The following is a 17,953-nucleotide window of genomic DNA, read 5'->3' on the forward strand; positions in this document are numbered from 1 at the left end:
CAAAACACAACACTTACTAAAACCAACTTTAAAAAACTAACAACAACAAAAAGAAACATAAAATAGAAAACTCCTAAATATAACAAATGAATTCAATTAATTATAATAAACTCAAACAAATCCACAAATATGAATAATGTTCCAGAAGAAAAATTCCAGGTCCAGACCTAGAAAATATTCCAAATATTTAAGAAAAAATGAACACCTAAATTTTCCAGACACTCCCTAACATAAGAAAAACGTAATGATTTCAATTTCTTTTGTGAGGGCAGCGTTACACTGATAGCACTATCAAATCAGGACATTTAAAAAAACACAAAATTATATACACTCTCTTTCATCAATAGAGGTATAAATATTCTAAGAAAAATATTATATGAATTAAGCCATATATGAAAACATAATACATTGATACCAAATGGGATGTACTAAAAAATGCAAGAGTGGTCAACATTCAAAAACAGATCATGTAAAATATCTGATTAGCAAAAAATAAAAGCAGAAAATCGTATGATTATTTATGATGAATGGAAAAAAGCATTTATTACAAGTCAGCAATTAGTCATAAGAAAAAGAAACCTCTCAGCAAGTTTGTCTAAAATGAACCTATAACAAGCAACATAATTAATACAGAATTATTGTGATCTTTTCTCTGGAATCAACCACACAGGTTTCCTGATCACACCATTTTTATTTAACATTATCTTGGAGGTGTATAATAGGACACTAAAGCAAGGTAAAGGCTTGAGGATCGATATCTGTTATTATATATGGCTGACACTTTTAAATGCATGGAAAACCCACCAAAATCTGGAAATTATGGCAATTACTAAGCGAATTAAGTTAGACTACGGAATATGAAATCAATATATAAACTCAATTGGTTTACTTTGTACCAACAGGAAAGAAATACAAAATAAAATAAATAAAAGGACCAGAGTAGGAAACAAATATCTCCAAAGGAAATGAACCGATGAAGGATTAGCTTATGGAATATCTTCGAACTTCTTCGCATCAACCTAAGAAAAACACAATGACCCAACAAAAAAACGAGGAGAATACGCAGGAAAAAAAAAAAAGGCACAGAGCCAAGAACATTCGCTCAACTGTAACTCACCGAAGCACGTTACTGCAGGGTCCAGGTGAGAGAGGCCCCCCAGGGACGTGGGATGGGGGGATCCAAGGAGATGGGGCCGCCAGGGAAGGTCGGGGGCCCAGGACGGCGAGGCAGCCCCAGGTCCCCACCTGAGCCACTGTCCTCACTGGCCCACCAGGCAGAGGCCCACGTGACCTGCGCTAGGCCAGGGGGCGTTCCGATTGGTCGCCTCTTCTCTGAAGTCGTGCTTGCAAGCCGGCTTCTGCGGGGGATAGCTGTCCGTGCCTCCCACGTGGGCCTCGAGGCCCATTCTAAGTTCGCTTCACTGCAGGTGTCCCTGTGATTGGTCACCATGTCCCTCCTGGGCCACCACCCAAGGATCCTGCCTGAATGTGGAGAGACAAAGGGTGTCCTTGTCAATGTCCAGATCTCAAGGGCAGTGTTTTACCATTAAGTGGGCTGTTAACTATAGGCTTTTTTGTAGATCCCCTTTAGCGGATTATAGAACTTCCATTCTGTTCCTGGTACACTGAGAGTATTCACTATGATAAGAAGTTGAATTCTGTCCTATCATTTTCCTGCATCTACTGAAATATTCATACTGTTTTTCTTAATTCTGCTAATATGGTAATTATATTCATGTTTAAAATAATGACATAGCCTTCATTTCCTAGGATTATCCCTATTGGGTATTGATGCACTACCTTTATCACTGAATTCTTTCTGCAAATCTTATATATATATAAATCTTATATATATTTATATATTTTTTAAATATGTAATTAATTTTTTATATTTGAAATAATTTTAAGCATTTGCACATGCTTAACCACTACGGTGCAAACTCTGTGCGCTTCCTTTCTTGTCTGTATGATTTTGCTAAAGATAAATTGGAAATTCAATGGGTTCTTAGGGAAATTTAAAATCTCTGCAGACTTTCTCCTCCTTTCCCATAACCTCAGCTTCTCCCTCTTCCTTTTACCACCCTGGATGTACCCTGTAGCACACTCGCATCCTTCGACATGTCCTCCATTGTGCCACTACCTCTTCAGCCCTTCTGTCCACCCGTGCCAAACATTCCCCTCCAGTTCCATCCCCATCCCCTCAATTCGCTACAGTCACTTGAACTTTGGGCCCCTGGCCCCAATCAGTGCTCCCAGGTCTCAGGAACCCCCAAAAGCAACCACGTAAAGATGAAAAGGAATAAAGGCTACTTGGAATCAGACTGTACATTTTATCCAGAGGCTTGGAAAAGATCCAGATTATTTTTTCATGGTACCTCAGTATCTTACCTAAAATGTAGTCCACAGCCTCCCTAAGATTGCATATCAGGGTAACTGAAAATCTAGAAGGTCTTCTCCACAGGGCTGGCCAATTAGCTCAGTTAGTTAGTGTGTGGTTCAAGGTTTTGGATCCCCTACTGGCCAAGAACAGATAATGGGGTTATTTCTAGGCTCTCTATCCTGTTCCTTTGGTTGATGTGTCTGTTTTTTGGCCAGTACCATTACAGTTTTAATTACTAACGCTTGGTAATATAGTTTGAAGTCAGTTGTATGATACCTCCAACTTTGCTCTTTTTGCTCAAGATTGTTTTGGCTATTCATGGTCTTCTGTGATTTCATATAAATTCTAGGACTGAGTTTTGTATGTCTGTGACAAATGACATGAGAATTTTGATAGGAATTACATTTAATCTATAGATTGCTTTGGGTAGTATGGGACATTTTAACAATATTAATTCTTCCAATGTGTGAACATGAGCTAACTTTCCATATATTTGTTTCATCTTCAATTCCTTTTATCAATGTTTTATGGTTTTCAGTATACACATCTTTCACCTCCTTGGTTAAATCTACTCCTAAGTATATTATTTTTTGAAGCTATTTTAAATAAATGTTTTTCTTGAGTTTTTTTGGATAGTGGTTTCTGTGTAGAAACTTAACTGCTTTTGTACATTGATCCTGCAACTTTACTGATTTTTTTATTAGTTCTAACTTTTTCTTTTTTTGGTGGAGTTTTAGAGATTATTAAATATAAGATTACAGCATCTGCAAAGAGGGACAATTTAACTCCTTTTCTGATTCGGATACCTTTTATCTCTTTCTGTTGCCTAACTGTGCTGGCTGAGACATCCAGCACCATGCTGAACACGAGTGGTGAGAATGGGTTTCCTTGTTCTGTTCCTGATCTGACAGAAAAAGCTTTCAACTTTTCACTGAGTATGATGCTATCTGCGGGCTTGTCATATACGGCCTTTATTATATTCTAGTACATTCTTTCTATACCTAACCTTTTTTGAGTTTTTGTCATGAAAGTATGTTTTGTTGGAAGCATGTTTTTCTGCATGTATTGAAATAATCATATGGTTTTTGTCCTTCTTTCAGTGAATGTGGTGTATCACATTTACAGATTTGTGTATGTTGGCCTCTCTTTGCATTCCTGGGATAAATCTCACTTCATCGTGGTGAACAATCCTTTTTAGTGTGTTGCAGAATTTGGTTTGCTAGCATTTTGTTGAGGAGTTTTGCAGGTATGTTCATCAGGGATAGGCCTGCAATTTTCTTTTCTGGTAGTGTCCTTGTCTGGCTTTGGTATCAAGATAATGCTGGCCTTCTAAAATGAGTTCAGAAGTCATTTCTTCCTTTCACTTTTTTGGAAGAGTTGAGAAGGATTGGTGGCAAAAATAGACAAGTATTCTCTCTACCTGCTTTTCTGTCTCTCCAATTTTGAGGGCAACAGTTTGCCCTGTGACCTTAATTATTTTATAAATCTAAAAAGAGTTGTTGATTTTTCATCTGTTTATATTTTCTTAGTATGGAGTGGTAATTTCTGAGCTCCTTTTGGCAGAACCCCAGACTCCAAGGGTGAGGGCCGGAGAAGGAGCTTGGTTAGGAGGCACCACAGTTGTCCTGTCAAGAGATGATGTTAGCCCTAAACAGGTGGAATAGGTGGAGGCAGAGAAGCAATCAAATGCAGACCTATTCTGAAGCTGGGGATGGAATAAGAAAAGAGAAAAGGAGCAATCCAGAAAAACCACAGAGCATGAGCATCAACACCTGTCAGGATAGAGCTACTTTCACAGAAAAGGGGGACTGAGGGAGAGTGGGTTCAGTGGAGGGAGTCTATAGTTTGATTTTGGCGTATAAGATGTTGACATGAGGATGTTGTGGAAGCTGGTGTGGCTCTGGACTGAATGGAAAGGTTCAGAATGTGTAAATAAATACAGAGGTTCAAAAACCAACTCCTGGGTCAAAACTAGTGGTGAGAGGTTGGAGAAAAATAGAAACCAAAAACAGAAAACAAATGGACTAACCGGTGTGATCATGAAGAGGATAACCTGTAGAATGTAATGAGCTGGAAGCAAAGTAGTGCAAGGATTTCAAGAAGAGAGATGGACGGTGTCAAATGCAGCCACAAGAGTAAAGTTAGAGACATCTGTTTGGAGTAACAGAAATGTTCTAAAATGGGATTGTGTTGGCTCTACAACTCTGTAGAATTTTTTAAACTTAGTAAGTTGTGTATCTAATGGGCAAATTTTCAGACATGTAAATTATGGCTTCATAAAGCTGTTCCAAAAAATGTATTTAGCATACACCAATTCAGCACTTCTTCTCTCAGGAGAAATGAAAACTCATGTTTATAAAAAGGATATGTAAAAAAAAAAAAAAAAAAAAGAAAAAGAAAAAGAATATGTGCATGAATATCCACAATATCTTTATTTACAATACTCAACATTTGAAGCAACCTAAATGCATGTCAATAAAATATTTTGTGTTATATTCATGTAATGTCATCATTGTGTCACTCAAACATAAGTAGGTAAACCGCTTATCCACACAAAAACAGGAATAGATTTCAAAAATGTTAGTTTGAGCAAAAAAGGCAGAGATCGAAGTGTATATTGTGTTATTCCATTTCTATGATGTTTAGACCAAATTGATGTATGTTAATAGAAACCAAAGCTGAAGTTTCACATGGTCAGGGTGTCATTGAAAAGTTACTGGGGGTGTTTTCTGTCTTAATGCATATAATCCGTACATTGATAGGATTGCAGGACAAAGGGAGGAGAGTTTTAGAGAACTTTTCAATTCTTACACTTAAGATGAGCACATTTCACAATATTTTAATTTTATATTGATAAAAAGCAGGTAAAGAAGAATGATCACGAGACAATAACAGAGACAAACCCATTTTATTTACTAATCTCCCAACCCTCCTTCAGCCCGATCGTATAGGTTACTAGTCCAGGCTCCCTGTTATTGGTTGAGTTCCTGGTGGAATGTTGAGGGGTTTCCTGGGTTTGTCGTGGCTGCCAGATCCACAGTTATGGGACAGAGCCCTGCGGTAGCTGCAGTGCCATGGAGGGGCTGCGATCCTCTGTGGAGTTTGGCTTTGGGCTGACCTTCAAGAAGCTAAGAGAGGTGGTGGTGGAGCTATTGATTGATGGCCTGAGTCCACAGCTCACTTTCCACAGCCTGCAGTGGGAGACACTGGCACGTCCACCTGTTATCAACTTATTGGTGGGTCTTTTATTTTTACCCAGACTTCTTCAGTCTGTTCGAAGACAAGAAAAGCAGCTTGCAGAAACACTGGCTGCTCAGATTCAGGAAAAATGCCAACTTATTGACAAGCTTAGTGCAGATGAAAAGCAGTATGGAGAGACTGAGTCATCTTCATAGAACCCCAGACAAGAGAAGGATTCTTTAAATATACCCAGCCTTATAGATGGTTACAAAAGTGTGAAGGGGACCAACTTGATGCTGATAAAGGAATTAACTTCCCGGGTTCAGGAACTAAAGGAAGAGAGATCCAAACTCTACAGACAAGAACAGACAATGGCATGCTTCAGTCCCTAGGAGATGTCATGGGAACCACCACTCACAAGGAGCTTTTCCAAACCTGCCAAGAGGCCAAGAGCCAAGAACTGGGTTTTGTGGCTGAGCTGTCCCCTCCCCTCCACTCAGGCCATCCAAGCTGCCAGGCTGCATTCCCCATTCCTGAAGTCCATCTGAGGGTTGATGAGGCCGGTGGATCCAGGGGAGCCCTCGCTGAGCTGAAATTCCTCCCCTTGCACATGCTGGACACAGCAGTCAGCTTCATCGGTTGATTCCTCCAAATCTAAAGACTGTTGGACTTCCTAGAATATGACAAGAAATGTGGGACTTTATCTTCAAAGAAAGTTTGATTCTCTCTCACTAGCAGTGAGAAAACTCTGTAATTAACAGAATAATCTTTCACTCAAATCAAAATTTCATCCGACTACATTTTTTAAGATAATGTTTTGTAAATATTATTTATATTAATCTTATAAGTGAATAATTTATATTTTATGCTGTAAATAAAAATTTAATTAACATTTGAGAATATATGCAGCTTAAAGACTTTTAGTACTCAATAACAATGCGTTTCTCTGGGTTGCAATCCCCACGGTCTTACATCACAAGTAGAACAATTTATTTGCCAAAGTATGTACTCATTGAAGAAAAGAGAAGATAATAGATCTTCTCTGGGATGTAGTTAAATACTATGCAGGGGGAAAAATGTATATTATTTATATTCCAACATAATAATGGCTAAATAATTTTTTAAAATTCAAAATTGATAAATTGTGGGAGATTGTTTTCTTTCACTGCAAGAATACCGCAGTGAGAGTTTTCTAACCAGGTAGAAATCCCCCTTGAACAATCTGGGGACATCTCCACTTTGCTGCCCCTCACCTCTCTCTCTCACCAAAGACCATTCCTCAGTGGAAAGCTGAGGACAGTCTCAAGGGCTTTCTCTCCCACATCATAAACCTGGGATGTCCACGGTGAGGACCTTTAGTTACAAATGATATGGCCCCATAGGACAATGAGCACAAACTGGGTATTGTTATAGTAGAAGATAATAAACCAGTGACACTTAGATTAAGTGGGGTGGCCACATGAGATAAATGACAGTGACAGCATCACAAGAACGTAAACGACTTCTCCTCAAAATTGAAGCAAAGCTGTGCTTTAGTGTGAAATCAGCAATGACTACGAGACAGAAAGTCCCAGTGATTGAGTTGCACACATTCTAGGGAGGAAAGGCAGACACTAAACATTAATATTAAATAGAAGACCTAGTACCTCAGGAGGCATGTTCTATGCAGAAATATAAATAGACAAATGGGGGGGGTTGACGGATGTGGGAACAAGGGGCTTTCTCGGTAGGAGGAGTCAGGGAAGGCCTCTCTGAGGGCGAGTCACCTGAGCAGTGAGGACACCTGGTGAAAAGCTCCGAAGGGTGAGGGGGCAGAGCTGATGATGTCCCTGAAGTGGGCATGACTGTGCTGGATATGAGGACAATCCAGGGGCCAGCTCAGTGGCCTGAACACAGTGAATCATGGCCAGAGAGGGGGGTAAAGACCACCAGGGGACAGGTGATAGAGAGTTCTGTCACCATAATAAACAGTTCAATTTCAATTTCAAATTCAAAGGTCAGAATCTGCCATGTGGGAAAAGGGTAAAGTGAAGAGACCAGCTGGGAGACTGTGACAGTGACTTGAGGCTGAGGATGGTGACGGCTGGACCTGGGGGAGCAGTGGAGGTGGAGATGGAGAGATGGGGTCAGGTCCAGGATCTGCTCTGCAGGCAGAGACCACGAGACTCGCTGAAGCCTGTGGGCGCGAGAGAAGAGAAGAGTCAAGATGAGGACAGGGAATCCTCCGTGAGCATCTGTGTGTGGTGAGTGTCCTTCACCGAAATAGGAAATGTTCACAGAGGTGTGTGTTTGGATAGAAAATTGGAATCAATTGTGCTAAGAGTGAAGAGGAAACAACGGAATCATATAAAATGTTCAACTGAAACCACGAAAGCCAGAGACAGAGCGGAGGATAAAAATAAGACCAAAGGCAAAAAACTGAAACAGTAAAAAAGACGGTAGATATTAATTCAAACTGTATCAATAATCACTTTGAACATCAGTGGTCAAAATGCACCAATTAAAAGAGGGAGGAAACTCTACACAGGAGCTCTGTTTCTCTAGGGTGGAAATACCTAGTGCACGGGGAACAGGTCGCAGAAGAGCGATCACAGCTGCAAAAGTGATGGGTCACTGGAACATGGCAGAGCAGGAAGCACCAGGAATCTGCCTCCCCACCTAGACGACAATTGCATGGGCACCATTGTCCAGTGTGACTCTCTGGGGATATAGTTTGATGCTCTGTTAGGCACTTACACATGAAGGATTGTTATGTCTTCTTGGAGAATTGACCCTTCATCATGATGTTCTGTCCCTCTTTATCCCTTATAACTTTCATTGCTCTGTAGTCTGTTCTGTCTAAAATGAATGCAGCTACTCCTGTTTTCTTTTTATTAGTGTTAGCATGGTAAATCTTTCTCCATTCATTTACCTTCAATCCTTATGTGTTTTTGTATTTAAAGTCGGTTTCTTGTGGACAACACATAATTGGTTCTCATTTTTTGATTCGCTCTAATCATCTCTGTCTTTTAATTGGTGCATTTTGACCACTGATGTTCAAAGTGATTATTGATACAGTTTGAATTAATATCTACCGTCTTTGTTACTGTTTCAGTTTTTTGCCTTTGGTCTTATTTTTATCCTCCGCTCTTTCTCTGGCTTTCGTGATTTCAGTTGAACATTTTATATGATTCCGTTGTTTCCTCTTCACTCTTAGCACGTCGGTTATACTTGGTTTTTGTTTGTGTGTTTGTTTTATTTTTTGCTTTTTTAGTAGTTGCCCAGAGTTTTCAATATACATTTACAACTATTCCAAGTCCTTTTTTAAAATAACATTATAGTGCTTCGTGGGTAGTGTGAGTACCTTATAACAATAAAAGAATCCTAATTCCTCCGTATGTCCCTCGTATCATTTATTCATTACATTCATTTATACATTCATTTTAGTTATAAATTTATTTTATTTATACATAAGCATGCAGCAGTATATATACATACATGTAAGCATATCTATAATACATTGTTGCCATTTTTATTTTGAACAGGATGTTCTACTAGACCAATGAAGGACAAAAAAAAAGTTTTTACTTTAACTTATTCCTTCTTTTATGTTTTCTTTTCTTTACAGAGATATAAGATTCTGACATATTATTTTCCTCCACTCTAAGCGACTTTTTAAGACACTTCTTGCAAGACAGGTATACTGGCAACAGATTCCCTCAAAACTTTTGCTTGTGTAAGAACATCTCTCCTTCTTTTTCACTTTTGAAGGGTAGTTCCAGAGTAGATTTCTAGGCTGGTGGGCTTTTTCCTCTCAGCACTTTAAATATTTTACTCCAGTCTCATCTTGCATGCATGGCTTCTCAGAGAGAAGTCACACGTAGCTCTCATCTTTGCTTCTCTAGAGGTAAGTTGTTTTTTCCTGACTTCTTTCAGGATTTTTAATTTATCTTCAATTTTGTATAGTTTAAATCTAACATGACTAGAGGTAGTGATGTGTGGTTTCTTGGTTGGGGGGGGGAGTTTAATTGTTGTTTTGACACTTATCCTGCCTGGTGCTGTCTGACCTTCCTGAATCTGTGGCTGAGTGTGTGACATTAATTTGAGGAAACTCTCAGTCGTCATCATCTCCAATCTTTCCTCTGTTGCTTTCTGTCTTCCCCTCTGGTATTCTCATTACATGCACATTTTTGCAGTTGCCCCATGGTTCTTGCATATTCTCATCTGGTGGTTTTCTGGTCTTTTTTCACTTTGCTTATCATTTTTGGAAGTGCTTAAGGAGATACCTTCATCCTTAGAGCTTTTTCCTCAGCTCTGTCCAGCACACTGATGAGCCTATCAAAAGCATTCATTTCTGTTACAATGTCTTTCATCTCTAGCGTTTCTATTTTTTCTTCCTGAAAATGTCCACTTCTCTGCTTACATGGTCCGTCTGTTCTTGCATGCTGTATACTTTATCCACCAGTTCTCAACATATTCCTTACAGTTGTGTTAGGTTCTTCATCTGATAATTTCAACATCCCTGTCATACCGAACCCGGTTCTGGTGCTTGCTCGTCTCTTTGAACTTTTTGGTCTTCTCTATGCCTTGTAATTTTTTTTTGATAGCCTTGTGTGATGTACTGAGTAACAGAAAGTGCTATAAATACAGCTTTAGTAAAGTGGTGTGGGCGAGGGGAAGCCCCTCTAGCCTATGATTAAGCCTCAGGCTTCTAGTGAGGCTGTGTCTCTGCCCTGGGACATTCACAAGTCTTCTCATTGCCGCTCTCCCTTAGGTGGGACAGGACGAGTACAGGGGGCTGGAGCTGAGTGCTCCTTTTCCTTCATGTGGAGGGCTGGAGCTGGCTGGAGCTGACTGGAGCTGGGTATTTCCTTTTCCCCTGTTCACTTAGGCTCTGATGGAAGCCCAGCAGGTTAGGTTCTGGTTAGATAGTTTCTCCTGAGGGCAGGTCTTCTTAAAAGGAACATACATAATACACTGGCATATTTCAAAATGATCCCTTTTCCTTTCCCCCGTTGGAAAGAAGAGGGGATTCTTATCTGATATGTGGCTGTGATTTTGAACTGTACCACATATAACATGATTTCAGTAACAGCAGGATCTGGTCAATGACTCAAAATTAATATTCGAATTTTCTGCTTCTGTAAGCAAGTTCTAATGCCCAAATTATTTTTCCTGTGCTTTTTCCTGTGCTAAGTCGTGCCAATAAAAACTGCCACGATAGAGCCACTTCTCAAGGGGGGATTTCTCCTTTGCACACTGGCCAATACATTTTATTTGACTGTTACCACCTGTTGCAGGAGGCTTTAGCACTCCATAACAACTTTGGGTACATTTCAGGGATGCTCTGACCCAAAGAGCCACAGCCAACCAGGTAACACAATTTTTTACTAACCATATTCTGGTGCCCTTTGGTCCACCAGGCAAACCTAACTCAGGCCAAGGTGCACACTTTACTTCTAATACCCTTCAGCAATGGATATTATCACGAAATATCCTTTGAAAATTTCATAACACCTCCCACTCACAGGTAGCAGTTCTCATGGAAGGACACAATGGTCTTCTAAAGGAGCATCTTTGAAAATTGCTAGAAGAAAAATGGTTTTCTAACAAACCAACTCCTGCCACAAACGCTGGCCCTCGAGCACTACACCTGCCATATCAATTTTCTACATGCCCCTACAAGGGGTCCAGCCCTGCCTTTATTGGTCATTCGTAGCAACCCCACTTTCTTCCACATTCAGGGAGACATAATACACATCACCTCTCTGGGTAAATGATCTCCTTGCTATTACAATTTCTCAGTCATCTTGACAACTTCTTATTGACAACCTGATTGAGGAAGGATTGTGAAGTATGAACCATTAATAACAAACAGCCTATGAAACCAGACAGCAACAATGCTACTGTGGAATCATGCTTATTCAGATTACCGTCATATGTCCCTCAGTATCCACAGGGGATTGGTTCCAGGCGCCCCCGTGGATGCCAAAATCAATGAATGCTCAAGTCCATTATATAAATGCCATAGTATTTACATATAACCTACACACATCCTCCTGAATACTTTAAATCATCTCTACATTACTTAAAATACTTAACATAATGTAAATGCTAGGTAAACAGTTGTTATACAGTGGTGTATTGTTATTTTTAATTAAAAAAAATATTTTTGACCTACACTTGGTTGGATCTGTGGATGTAGAAACCACAGATACAGAGAGCTGACAGTGTATGGATCTGGAAGCTGACTCATCCCCCAGCTCTCATGGTATGTTCTGAGTACAAATACTGGTTACTAATTTTTTCTTCTAAATCACCCCAGGAGGTGGAAATAATTGCCCCAGGACCTGTTAGTGGTACTGTGTGGATCTCTGAGAAAGGACAGGAAAACCTCCTCTTGGTGATGCTAGTCACATCCAGAGATGATCCTGCCTGGGAGTATACACCATTACTTTAGGGGCCCAGGAATCTCCCCGAAAAAGGCAACACAAAAGGATGCGTGGTTGGTAAAACAGGCAGTTCAACCACAAATAAATATCCATATGGCACCTCCCATGGCAAAGTCAACCGAAACTGAAAGGTGTTGCTGTTCTGTTTGGCTCGGGCTTGTTTTCTAGACCTTTGGGTCATGGGTTCAGCATTAGATCCCGACCACTGATTCTTGCTAGAACTAGATGGAATTCATTCAAACTTCCACACCCAATTGAGGCCTATACCTTTACCAAAAGGTAGTCCTTGAGGGACTATGCCTGGCCCACCATCTATCCTGAACACTCTCTACTACAAATGGCTCTCTGGAAAACAATGTCTAGGCTGCTCACAATAACCCCCTCTACAAGGCTAAAGGATACTAACAACTGGAAGGTGACCGACAGGATGTCCTCTTCTACACCATGCTATCTTATGTACTACTATATACATTCTCATGGGTCAAGCCCTAAACTGTAGGAAAAAAATCTAGACAAGATAACCTCAACCCAGGGATATGCCATATATTTATATATGATATATCTATATCTATATCTAAAGATATGTCTATATCTTTTGATATAGACCAAAAGATCTATAGGCTATGGATGGAATACAGATAGATCAAGAGATACACATTCCTGCACAAGATATGTGCCAGCAGATCTCAAGGAGATATTAGTTATGTGTAAAACAAGCAATAGGGCTAATAAATATAAAATCTTACTCTATTCTACACAGCATCACAAATATATGCACTAGGGCTCCATATAAGTCATAACCTTTTTTTCAGCATGGATAGCCACCTGGGAACAACACCTGCTAATTGACTGGCCTCCCATAACACCTCAGATGACATTGCCCCAGCCCAAGATGATGTGAGACAACTCCACCCTATTAGACCCAAACCTGTAAACCTGATGGTATCTAGAAAGACAACACAACTAATGACTGAGAATCCCTTCCAGGACTTGGCTACAGAACTCAAAACCTGCCTTTCTGAGGTCCTGATGTCAACCCTTCAGAAGGGCATTTTGCTGAGCTCACACCTTGTTTGCTCCACAGTCCCTTGTCTTACCCTGCTGTTGGCAACACTCCCTATCGGCCTTCTGACGCCTGCCAGGCGCCTTACCCAAAACCTCACAGGGGCCCCAAGCGGCCTATCCATTCCCCATCTGACCATGCCTCCACCAATGAGCCGAACTGAATGTTGTGTCCTCTCAAGGTTGAGACATTTTGATCTTTGCAGGGATAACTATTGTCACCACCACCTCACTTACCACATTCTTCCCCACTCCCCCATTTCTCCCCTCTGCCACCAAACACATTCGTCCTCCCCATACCATGCTGGCCTTTCTCCTTACCTGACAAGTGCCACCCCATCATCCCCTCATCTTCCGTCCACTGATACAGACAATATCTTCACTAAATGGGCTGAGGCTGGAACCAGAGCCATGAGGTATAGACAGTGCTGGGCCTGCCATGCCCTCCACTCACCTCTATCCCACTCTGCTAGCCCACCTCACTGATGCACTTAACTTCACCCAACTGCATTGAACACGGACCCTCCTTCCCCACGCCTCTCTCTGCCTGTATGCCCCACCAGCATTCTATTCTAACTGCTCCTCATCTAGTCACTTTGCAGTGGCCTTTGAGACCACCCTGGTACTATTATGCCCCATCACCAATAGCTCTTGGCCCTCATACCCATTCAACCAAACTATATGGCCACTGTACTTGAACTGTAAACCTGCTACAGCCCAGCCTCAGTCTACTGCAACAATTTCATCAATCTCTGACCCAAATGGTATTAGGCAATCATCTTGATTAGATTATTTTTTGGCCAAGGAGGGAAGAGTCTGTACCATCTCAAGAACAACCTGCTGCATGTTTATAAATAACTCCAACCAGATACAAACTAATCTGAGAGCCAGGGCCAAACAGGTGCAAATGTTTCACAACTTTACCCAAGTCTCCAATAATACCTTCACATGAACTTTGGGCCAACAGTTTGATCTTGTTACTGCATAGACCTATACAGCTGAAAACCGTGGCTCCAAACTGGCTTTCACATCACACCACCATCTGTCTCTTCATTGGAGAATTGATCCTCCTAAAGTTAACAAAATGCCTCCTGAAATGGCTACTACAGACATCCAGTCCTCTGACCTTTAAGGGTTCAGCTATGCAAGTCCCACAACATTGTTGCCGAGGCAGCACAGGATAGACTGTGTTGAAGTCTATGGCAAATATGCAGCCTCCATGTTCATTTTGTGTCTGGCCTTCTAGCTTAAATGATAAGTTCCCATTTTTGTTCCTCTAGTGGAGTCCAGATAGCTTTCAACCCAAACACATACATCCCATGGAGCCAAAAGGTTTTCAAGATAAAACCTCCCAGTGGGAATAAGTTTTCACATCACTTTGTTTCAGATTTCATGCCTGCTTGCTGTAGACTGTCCTATTGCTACTCTGCTCCGTTGATGCTCAAGTTTCTCACTATGGACTCTAATAAAGGCAAGTGCCTCAAGTTCATGCTCCAACCCCACAAGTTCCCTATGTGAGTGTGTCCTCTGGGAATGCCATGTACCCCCCTAATAAAATCTTTATATCCATCTTGTGTCTGTCCTAATCATTGAAGGGGTGTTCTCCATCTAAAGATCCTAAATTTAACAAGAAGGAATAGGCCACTTGATAATCATGCTGCTCTATAAACTGTCAAAAGTTTTCCATGAAGAGCTTTATCATTTATTTCTGCTTGGAAATATCATCCCACACTGATAATTTGCGTGCACTTCTGTAATATATTTGCATCACGATGCTTTTGATTTCAGCATACTGTGTTTTCTCATTTGATATAATAATAATCGTCCCTCAGTATCTGTGAGGGTTGGTTCCAGACCCCAACCCCCATGTATACCAAAATCCGTGGATGCTCTAGTCACACAATCAGCCCTGTGGAACCCACAGATAAGAAAATTCGGCCCTCCGTATCTTCGGGTTCTTCATCCTGTGCATAATGTACTTTTGTCTTGCGGTTGGTTGAATCCATGGTTGTGGAACCCATGGATATGAAGGGCCAGCTGTATATATATTGAAAAAAAAAATACACATGTAAGTGGACCTGCACAGTTCAAACTTGTGTTGTTCAAGGGTCAACTGTATTTGATAAATGTGATGGCTTTTGTAGTCATTAACTGCTTGCATTTAACCTCCTTTTTGGGGAAACAAAAAGGGGGAAATCTCTGCACTATATAAACCCAAGCATTTCTCCACAGTTAAATCTCTGCCAAGATCATATCAATGTTCCTGCCTCCACAGACACTAAAATCCCCTAATAGAATCTTGCTGGGGACAGAGCCCTGCCCCCTGGAGCCTGTGTTGCTGTGGTGCCCACCAGGGCCTGGTGTCACTGCTGTGCTGTTCCTTCCCCCAGGGCCTGTGCCAGAGCTGTGCACCACCATTCCTGGGCCCTTTCTGTCACTGCACCCTGTCCCCAGAGCTTGGGCTACTGGGATGTCTGGTGTCCCAGAGTCGAGTCACCAATGTGCTGTGCCTAAAACATATGGAAGTATCAATTAAAAACCTCCTAATAAAGAAAATCCCAGGCCCAGATGGATTCATAGCTGAATTCTACCAAACATTTAAACAAGAATCAATACCAATATTTCTTAAGCTCTTTCAGAAATAGATCTAGAGTTGATATTTCCAACCTCCTTACACAACCAGCATCACCTTTAAACCAAAACCAAAGATAAAATAAGAAAAAAAACCCAAAATTAAAGGCCAATATCTCTGATAAACATAGATGCCAAAATTCTATATAAAATACTACCAAACCAAACCAAACAACACATCAAAAACTTACACATCATGATCAAGTGGAATTTATCCCTGGAATGCAAGGTTCACTTAACATATACAAACCAATCAATGTGATACATCACATTAACATAATAAGAAATAAAAACTACGTGATCATCCTTTTATGCAAGAAGAACATGAAAATGTTCACCATCTTTCTTTAAAAAAATCTCTCAACAGTTTAAGTATAGACAGCTACTTCCTCAACATAATAAAGGCCATTTAGGAAAAGCTCACAGCTGACATCAAAATCAATGGGGGGTGAGTATGCCCCAACATGAATCTGGCCCTCACATCATGGGCATGAGGGGTGATAAGTAGCTTTGTATCTCATGAATATTCATAATAAATCAATAAATTAAAAAATCAATGGGGGAACTGAAAAGTTTTCTTCTAAATCCAGCATGAGTTAAGAATGCCCACTCTTGCCATTTATATTCTACATAGTACTGGAAGTACTAATAAAATAAATCAGGCAAGAAAAATAAATGACAGCCACCTTAATCAGAAAGGAAGAAGTAAGATTGTCCGCATTTGCAGATGACATGATCCTACACGTAGAAAACTTTTAAAAGTCCACAACAAGTCTGTTAGAACTAATAAATGAATTCAGAAGAGCTGAAGGAAACAAAATCAACATCCAAAATCAGTTGTATTTCTGTACATCAATAATGATCTATTCAAGAAATAATTTTAAAAAAAGAAAACAATGCCATCTATGATAACATCAACATGAATAAATTATTTAGGAATAAATTTACCCAAAAAGATGAAAGATACATATTCTGAAAACTGTAAAACACTGATGAAAGAAATAAAGAAGAAACAAATGAATGGAAAAATATCTCATGTGCATGAATGGGAAGAATTAATATTGTTGAAATGTCTATGTTGTCTAAAGCAGTATACAGATTCAAATCAATCTCTAAAAACTACAATGACATTCTTCACAGAAATAGAAAAAAACTCTAAAATTCATATGGAACAAAAAAATACTGATAGATCAAACAATTTTGAGAAAAAGCAAAACAAAAAAGAGTTAAAGGCATCACACTCCCTAGTTTCAAATTATATTACAAAGCTATAGTAATCAAAGCAGTATGGTACCACATATAAACAAACACAAAGACTAATGGAACAGAATAGGGAACATAGAAATAAACTTAAGCATATACAGTCAACTAATTTTTGATGAGGGGACCTAGAAGCATCAGTGGTGAAAAGATGGCCTTAACTTTTGGAGGAACTGCCAGATTGTTTTCCTCAATAGTTATTCAGTTTTTCATTACCCCCAGGAATGTATATGGCTTCTAATTTCTCCACTTATTTGCCAACAGTTGCTATTTTATGGTTCGTTATTGTTGTTGTTGAAGTATAGCCAGTCTAGTAGGTATGGAGTAGTATCTCATTGTGTTTTGATTTGCATTTCTCTAATATCTAATTATGTTGATCATCTTTCATGTGCTTTTTGGCCATTTGCATGTCTTATTTGGAGAAATATCTATTCAAGGTCTCTTTTGGTTTGATTGTTTGTGTTTTTGTTATTGAGTTGTTAGAGTTGTTTTTATATTCTGGGTACGAGACCCTCATCATAGTCATCATTTGTCAGTATTTGCCACCATCCTGTTAGTTGTTTCTTCATTCTCAATAGTGTACTTTGATGCACAAAGGTTCGAAGTTTGATGTCATCCTATTTATCTGTTTGATTTTTTTTTTTTTTTTTGTCTTTTTCCGTGTCCGGCAACGGATCGCAACCCTCAGTGTCGCCCCCATACCGGACCAGGACCGGCAACGGGATCGCAACCTTCGGCGTTGCCCCCGCGCCTCGCTCAGCCAGTGAGCGGGAACCGGTCCGTATGTGGGATCCGAACCCTCGGCGGGAGCGCCTCTGCGCTTCCCAAGCGGCGCACTAGCGCAGTGCGCCACCGGGCCGGCCCTGATTTTTTTTTTATTATTAAAACCAATGCCAAATCCAAGGTCACGAAGTCACATCCCTTATATTTTCTTCTAGCAGTTTTAATTTTAGCTCTAAAATTTAGGTGTTTGAACTTGGCTTAGTTCTTTTCATATGGTGTTTGCTTA

At 40.2% G+C, this 17,953-nt stretch overlaps 1 long non-coding RNA gene across 1 annotated transcript in view; it reads right to left on the minus strand.

Moving 5' to 3' along the window:
* Positions 1-5,269: 5,269 nt before the first annotated feature.
* LOC103602423 overlaps positions 5,270-17,953 on the minus strand; it is a 73,532-nt gene continuing 60,848 nt past the window's right edge. Inside the window, exon 2 of the long non-coding RNA XR_551529.1 lies at positions 5,270-6,233. This is a non-coding gene — a long non-coding RNA (uncharacterized LOC103602423). The remainder of the gene's footprint in view (positions 6,234-17,953) is intronic.

This window comes from Galeopterus variegatus, unplaced genomic scaffold (assembly GCF_000696425.1).
Source record: "Galeopterus variegatus unplaced genomic scaffold, G_variegatus-3.0.2 Scaffold4135, whole genome shotgun sequence".
In the NCBI taxonomy this organism is placed as follows: Eukaryota; Metazoa; Chordata; class Mammalia; order Dermoptera; family Cynocephalidae; genus Galeopterus; species Galeopterus variegatus.